Here is a 7,571-nt window from a genome sequence, read left to right as displayed (position 1 = left end):
CTGCAATAGCTAGCCCCGCCCACTTCGTCACAATCCTCCGGGGCTGACTACTGACCAGTTCTCTGTCTAACAGGTCCGGAAAATCTCTAAGACCTGGGTATTACCCTAAAAGAGATCTATAAGAGATAATCTATTTAAACTGGTGTCGAAAGCGATTCGTCTAGCTCTAACTACCTCCAATCCAGAAGTTACGACCCTTTTCAGTTAAGAAACGGTCAGCTGAGTAGCCCTCACAGCTGCATAATTCCAATAACCACTCCTGTTAACGGTAGCTCGCTTTCTAAAATATAACTTGCTCTTGGAACCGACTAGACTAGATTTAGTGACTTGGATGTAAGTCCCTGGGTCATTATTTTACTCTCACCAAAGGAAATTATGAAGCCTCCTCTTTACTAGAACCATGTACATTAGTTTTACCTTTATTAAAAGAACTGAAAAAGGAGTAAATGACTCAATTAATTCCAATGTCCACCAACCTCATTAGAATTTTAGAGTATGAATTTATTAAGCAAGCTTAAGCAGGGATATGTGACATACAGATCAATAATCAATTGTATATAATTCAAGAGCAGTGTAATAAGATCAACATGTACAATCATACCCTACTGTCTCTTTTCCCTAACCTATGTCGCAGATTCTGAGATAGCTTTTTAGGAAGCAAGTTCGACTCATACCCAGTTGATGGTGGATCTTTAGCAACAGGAACGTCCGAAAACCTTGGTCTGAATCTTTGTCCTTTGTGTGGAAAATCCTCTTTAGAATAGAAGCAAAGTAGAGAGGGTTCAATTGTCTTGAAAACCCAACTCCTTATCCCTCCGGAACCTTTGTCTTTTCTCCAAGTCTGTTGTAATGTTTGGGTTGAGGCAAGACCGACGATCGAATCAGAAACCCGGGTTGGACGATTGGAACTTGTCTCCCTTTGGCGGCACGAAGCTTCAGCTTTTCCCGTGGCTTCTGGGTGTGGTCTGCTGTTGTTTCCTCGATCTGCTTCTTCGTGTTAGCTCTACTTCGGTGCCGCAGACAAAGAACAAGAACTTCTCCTTTTCCGTCTGCTTATATACAGTTCTCTGCCATATATGTGTATGGGGAGTGTTAGTTTACGTGTCTTCGGCTCCTCCTGTCTGCTGGCTGGGATGGAAAGTACCGTCCTGTCCTCAGCGTCCTGTCCTCAGCGTGTTGTTCTTAGCCAACCATACTGCCCCACCCATCCTGTGCGTCTGGCCATCTGTTCAGAACTGCTTGCGACAGCAGGAACTCACAAGTTCCCCTTCTGCTTTTTCCCTTTTTCTTTTTAACATTAAAGCCTATGTGCTTTCCTCTGATTAACTTTTAAACACAGTCAAATATTAAAAACTATGTGCTGATTTCCATTAAGCATTAATCATAAGCATTAATCACCTCTTTCACTTATTATAAATCATCAAACCTTAATCATTTCATTGTTGTCATGTTATTACAGATCATGATTCGTACACTTCAGAATCATTCAGTGAATCATTCAGTGATTACTTACATACAGTCATTTTACCTATTGTATTCATCCATGTTCAACTTAATCCTTATCAAAACACTCAATCATTATAAATCAAAACACAAGATTGCTTTATTTCCTTCAGGCTTTCATGCACCTTTTTCTGTGTGTACCTGGATAGATCTCAAACCTCATACCAGTTTTCTTGACAAAATCTTCTCAATTTTTGTATCTCTTCCTATTGTACTACAAAAATTTCTCCAATAATCTCTCTTAGCTTTTTTAATAACCTTCCTTACTACTGCTTGCTTCCTTTTATAATCAATTAAGTTCAAATATATTGGGTTACATTTTAATACCTTTAAGGCTTTATTTCTTAATTTAATTGCGTCCTTACACTCACTTGTCCACCATGGCACCTTTTTCTTATCATTAATACTCCCTGACTTTTTAATAGAATTCTCTGCAGCTTCCATTATTATCTCTGTAATATTTGCATTTACTTCATTTATATGCTTATTAAAGTCTACCTTATCTAAATACATTTCACTCACATATCTAAACTTACTCCAATCAGCCTTATTAAAGTTAAATCTTTCCCCTCTGTTTTTAAAATTATTTCCAATTATTCCTACCCTTATAGTTATAGGATAATGATCACTACCTATTGTAATTTCCTTGTCAACTGACCACTCACAGATACCCGCTATATCATTCGATACAATTGTTAGATCTATATCTGATTCCTTCCCCGTTTTAACATTGATTCTTGTACCCCTTCTCTCATTAATACATACCAAATTTTTCATTTCTATTACTTCTTCTATAATTTGCCCATTTTTATCATTACTATTACCCCACAGTGTACTTTTTGCATTGAAATCCCCACACCAGATTACTCTCCCCTCTAAATACTCTAATAATTCCACCATTATTTCAGCCATTAACGATTTACATGGATTATAGAAATTTATTATTTTAAATTTACCTCCCTGCTCCCATGTTTCAATTATTATGAATTCTAGTTCTTTCCCTTTTCCTAAGACCCGATATTGTATCCCTCGTTTTATAAATATTCCGCAGCCACCTCCACCTCCCTCTTCTCGATCTCTTCTTATACTAACATAGCCCCTAATCACAAAATCTAATGTTGGCTTTAACCAAGTTTCCTGCACACATATTATATCTGGTTGGACTTCAAGTTCGTCTATATAACCTTTAAATTCCTGTCCATTAGCTATCAGGCTCCTAGCGTTCCATTGAAGTATTAGCATAAACTACTTTCACCTGCTGCTCCCGACTTCTTCTCCACCTCTAACTTTTTATTTATTTCTTCCCATGTTCCTTCCTTAAACCCCAAGAATTTTTCGGCTCCTTTCACTATTATTTTAATCTTCTCGGTTTTGTTCTTAGCTTGATCAGTACAGTTGATAACATATGCTATGAATAAAACTAGATTTTCCACTGAGTAAGTGATCTTAACTTCAGGTATTATTTTAGTTTGCTGTTTTGTTTGGCTTCTCATTTGCTCAATCCCTTTTTTTTCCTGTTCCCTCACACTTTTTACAGCTTCTGCATAGCTAATATTTTTAGTTGTTTTTATCTGCACAACTTCTTTAGCCCTCTTCCTAACCTCGCATCCTCCGTACGTGACCCTATGATTTCCCCCACAATTACAACATTTCTCTTCTACATCTTCCTTACATTCTTCAAATTTATGGTCTTCCCCACATTTTGGACATCTCTGCTTTCCTTTACATACTGCCGCAATGTGCCCGTACCTTTGGCATTTATAGCACCGAAGTGGTGGAGGTGTATAAGGTCTGACTTGGAAGCTTATATATCCTATTTTTATGTTCATTGGCAGCTCTTTTTCCTCAAACTCCACCAGAACTGACATACTCCCCACTCTCTCACCATCCACAGTTCTTGACAGCCTTTTCATATTGAACACCTTTGCTCCAACTACATTTTTCTTAAGTCTTTCTAGATCCTCATCTAGTGGGATGCCATATATCACTCCTCTAGTTTTTTTATTTTCTCCCAACATTTTTTTCTCCAGCACCGCTCTTTTACATATGTTTTCCACATTGAACGCCTTACTCTTTTGTTCTATATCTTTACATTCTATCAAAAGACTTCCGTCTCTCAAGATCTTCACCATTTCAACGTCTCCTATTTTCTTTTTAATTTCCCTTGACACCCCAATTGGGCTGAATTTTTCCTGACCTTCCTCACTCTTAAATTTCAGTATTACTTTAAATTTCTCATCCACAACTTTTCTCCTAACTACCCTCTCTTCCTCCGAACTGCTTTCTTCAAAATCCCGTTTACTTCCTTGACCATCTCTAATTCCCTTACCTTCACCTACTTTGAATCCTCCTCGTCCTCGTCCTCTCCCTCTTCCCACTGGCGTCCACCCTTCGCATTCCCCTTCTTCTTCATTACCTATCTCCAGTTCCATCCGAACCATTCACACACCAGTTTATGCCAATTACCGCCTTTTCCACACTCCAAGTTTGGTTTGACTCTTCTCTTCCTGCAGACAGCAGCCGGCCTCCGCCGCAGGTAGCCTGCCTGTCACGATTTGCTTCCGATCCCAAGGTCTGACCAATATCTTTTTCAACTTCGTATTTCCAACAAATACCAACAATTCTCTCCGTCTACCGGGTAGCTAGCACCATCGTCCGTTCAGCTTGTCGACACCGTCTCTGAATCCACCTTTTTTCCACGTTCGACGTCACCGTGACACCTGTACGGATATCTGCGTTACGTCATGAAGAATAATACTGCCACGGTCCTTTTTTTTAAAAATTTTTTTTATTAAACAAACAGTATACAAAGACTCGTTTAGGTATAAGAACATTGCAACATAGATAGAAAAAAATAAAAAATAAAACAAGGGGCTAAGACTAAAGGCAAGCACATAAACAGTGAGGCAAATGAATAACAACAGAGCAAGATTTTAAAACAAAAGAAAAGTAGAGATACTGGCAGTTACTTTTTTTTTGCAGAAACAGATTTCAAATGTTTCAATGAGGTGTAATACAATTTAAATTGGTTAAGAAAAAAATCAAAACAAGGTGTAGGACCTCTCCATTCACAGCAGTGTATATGATATTTAACAAGCAAGAAGACAATATTTACCATGTCAGATATTTGACTATCAAGGCCATCAACATAGTATTATAATAATATCTCTGGGATGTCTTCAATTTTAAGGGACAACCAGTTTTTAATGTCTCTCCATAATTTAAAAGAAAAAGGACAGGAAAAAAAGAGATTAATGAATTCCTCTGGACATTCACAAAAGGCACAACAGGTTGAATCAAATTTAAATCTTTTGTGCAAAAATTCAGCCACTGGGTAAAAATTGTGAGAGATTTTGAAGTGAGTTTCTTTAACCTTTGGTGAAATCGGCCATCTTAAATACTTGGAGAACGCCTTCTTTATAATAGACAGATTGGTTGTTATCAAGATCCTATTATTGTAATCATTAAATAATTTAGATTTGAAGGCAGTCACAAGCATAACATTAATCCACTTTCCCTCAGTCACACTATATTCCCCAATTTTCAGTTTGGGTAAAGATGAAGTAACATTTGAATATCTTAAGGTGTTTTGGATGAGATGGATCAGAGCTACAGGAATAGCTTTGCATACTTTTAGATATTCATTACAAGTACAGTTCATATCAAATTTGTTGGTAAAATCACTATGATTTAACAAAACACCATTACTATCCATTAAGTCAGTTACAAATAAAATACCTTTTTCATACCAGTCAGTTTTAAAATAGATTTTCCATTTATTAATATTGATCTGTTATTCCACACAACGGATCCATGTGGGGTAAAATTGTGGGTAAATATCATTTTCCAGAAATGTAAAACTTGCTTGTGAAAATTAGACAGTGCAATATTAATCTTGGTTAACTCAAAATCACATTTAAGCAAGAAACCCAAGCCACCGAGCTTATTAAATATAGATTTAGGGATATGAAACCACATTGAGTTGGAATGAGACAAACAGGTCTTCAGCCAATTTATTCTAAATGAACCAATCAGAGCCTCAAAATCCAAAGCTCTAATTCCTCCTTTATCATAATCTTTAAGATGAGATCGTCTAAGAGGGCACAGAAACGTTTGTATTTCCTGCGGAGGATGAGAAGAGCACACCTGCCCCCGCCCATCCTCAAGACGTTCTACAGAAGCACCATAGAGAGCATTCTGACCAGCTGCCTCTCTGTGTGGTGTGGAGGCTGCAGCGCCTCCGACTGGAAGAACGTGAGGAGAGTGGTGCGGACAGCAGAGAGGATCATCGGGGCCCCCCTTCCCTCCATTCAGGACATTTCTTCCCAGCGCTGCGTGTCCCGAGGCCGAAACATCGTCAGTGACCCCTCACACCCCCACCATGGACTGTTCTCCCTGCTGCCCTCTGGAAAGAGGTTCTGCAGCATCCGGTGCAGGTCCACCAGGTTCCGAAACAGCTTTTTCCCACTTGCCATCAGACTGCTGAACTCTTAACTGGACTGCACTCAAAATCTGGTCTCCACTTTATACCTTGCACATGTACAGAGCTAAATAACTTCTATTTTACTGTCATTCCTGCACTTTATATTTTATATTTATATTCATATTTTATACTGTATTTTATTTTATTCTGGAGTAACCTCACAACATTGGAACCTCAAACATTATCCTGAGCCGTATGCAACGAAATTTCGTTCTGTATTCACCCTGTGCATGCAAAATGACAATAAAGTCAGTCCAAGTCTTAGTGAGTTTTATTCCTCCAGATAAGTTGAAAGATTATTGAATCGGCTTTCTTAATATTCTTGTCAGAGATGAAAGCAGAATGGCATGGATAAATTAACTTGGACACTCCTTCAGCTTTGGACAGAAGAGTTCGTCCAAAAATAGTCAGATCTCTAGTTAACCAATGACTCAAGGATCTCTTCATGCCATCCAAGCAACTTCCAATGTTCGTTACGTCATCAATAATAATACTGCCACTGCTGCTTCTTTTTTATTATGCGGGAATCGCAAGCAACTTTAAGGTTCATACCGCCACCTACTGTACACGAGTGTGTAGTAACACTACTTTACATCTATTAAATTCTTTTTATTTCGTATTTTAAAGATAGGTCCTTAATCTTTAAATATCCCCTGTGTTTGAGGGCGTGGCTGTCATGTTGGGGTTTAGGTTTCTAGCCCACATGCAGAACATCACAGGAGACAAAGAATCAGTTGAAGAATATTTATTGTAAAACAATAACCCAGTAAAGATGTTGGCGTGGTTAGGGTCCAAACTGGGGGGGAATGCTGCTCACTGCAGAACAGCGAAGAGGAAATGGTGAGTTCAATGTCAGCTGGGAAACAGGATGTGCGAGAAGGGAAAATCAATTCTTACTTTCTGGTAGATATAGTCTCGGATTGAGAGGGTGGATGCTGCGGGTTCCGGATGGGCAGCAGAGCTGAGCGAGGTCCAAAGGCTGGGAGATGGCGGTGGAGGGCGGACAGGTAAGTTCTGGATTCGACGATGATGGAGGGAAGGGTCCGACAGCCAGCCGGAGGAAGTGAAACTGGAGAATCTTGAGATCCGACAGATGAACTCGGGCCACCTGTGGGTACCACCCACGGCGTCACGAGGAGGGCTTAATCCAAAAGCCACAACGGAAGTCTCTCAGGGAGGGTCCAGGGAATGACTCGAGAGGAAAACACCTGGAGAGCACAGAGAACAAAACTCGAGAGGAAACTCAGAGGAACGAACTCGGAGACTGACTCCGAGGGGCTCAGAGTACCGTTTTGGCGAAAACACTCCAGCGTCGAAGTGCTGGCTGTCAGCGTCTTTTCACCTCCAGCTGATGATGAGAAGATCATCGTCAGGTGTGCAGAACTACAGGCACGCCTCCCCCGGGAAACCAGCCTCTGGCGCCATCTGGTGGACAGCCCGTGAACCACCAAGAGGATCCAAAAATAAAGAAAAAACAGAACAAAAAAACCCGGAACCCGACAGTGGCTTAAGCAACACTAACCAATTAATACCGGAATTTAAGAACGCAAATATGCGGAGGTTACACTGACAGTGATATTTTAAA

The 7,571-nt window shown here is 39.7% G+C and overlaps 1 long non-coding RNA gene across 1 annotated transcript; it reads right to left on the bottom strand.

Annotated features, from left to right (window-relative positions):
- Positions 1-6,592: 6,592 nt before the first annotated feature.
- LOC114135023 (uncharacterized) lies at positions 6,593-7,032 on the bottom strand. Its single transcript, XR_003593518.1, has 2 exons — positions 6,884-7,032; positions 6,593-6,802 (listed from the first exon to the last, which is right to left on the bottom strand). It is a non-coding gene; the product is annotated as an uncharacterized LOC114135023 (long non-coding RNA).
- Between the last annotated feature and the right edge of the window lie 539 nt (positions 7,033-7,571).

The sequence above is a fragment of the Xiphophorus couchianus genome, chromosome 20 (genome assembly GCF_001444195.1).
Source record: "Xiphophorus couchianus chromosome 20, X_couchianus-1.0, whole genome shotgun sequence".
Taxonomy (NCBI): Eukaryota; Metazoa; Chordata; class Actinopteri; order Cyprinodontiformes; family Poeciliidae; genus Xiphophorus; species Xiphophorus couchianus.
Note: the sequence above shows the minus strand (reverse complement) of the source record. Positions and strands in the feature narration are given on the sequence as shown.